Source organism: Eimeria mitis, genomic scaffold (genome assembly GCF_000499745.2).
Source record: "Eimeria mitis Houghton genomic scaffold, Emh_scaff969, whole genome shotgun sequence".
Classification (NCBI taxonomy): domain Eukaryota; phylum Apicomplexa; class Conoidasida; order Eucoccidiorida; family Eimeriidae; genus Eimeria; species Eimeria mitis.
Genome location: NW_013577140.1, coordinates 14,072 through 14,603, shown reverse-complemented (window position 1 = coordinate 14,603; position 532 = coordinate 14,072).

Below are 532 nucleotides of genomic sequence, written 5' to 3'. Positions count from 1 at the left end.
TATATATATATATATATATATATATATATATATATATATATATATATATATATATATATAAAGAGAGAGAAAAGAAAGGAGACAAAGGAGGAAACAAAGAGAAAGAAAAGGAGACAGATAAGCCCTCCTATATCTCCTTCTGTCTCTCTCTTCTCTTTCTCTGTCTCTAAACATAAAAAAGAATAAAGCAGAGAGAGAGAGACAGAGATAGTGTTGTTTTTATCTTTTTGTGAGCTGCGTTTATTTTTTTTTTTTTCTTTTTATTTTATTTCTTTTTGTCTCCTTTCTTTCTTTTCTTTCTTTGTTTATATTCTTTACTGTTTGTTGTTGTGTATTCTTTTGTGTCTCTTTTAGTTTATATTTATTATATAAATATCTCTCTGTCTTTGTTTTTATTATTTATTTTCTGCTGCAATGGGTATGAGCGGCAGAATACAAAGAAACGGAGACAGATATATACAGTCTCCTCTCAGACTAACAAAATAAATAAATAAATAAATAAAATAAATAAATAAAATAAATAAATAAATAT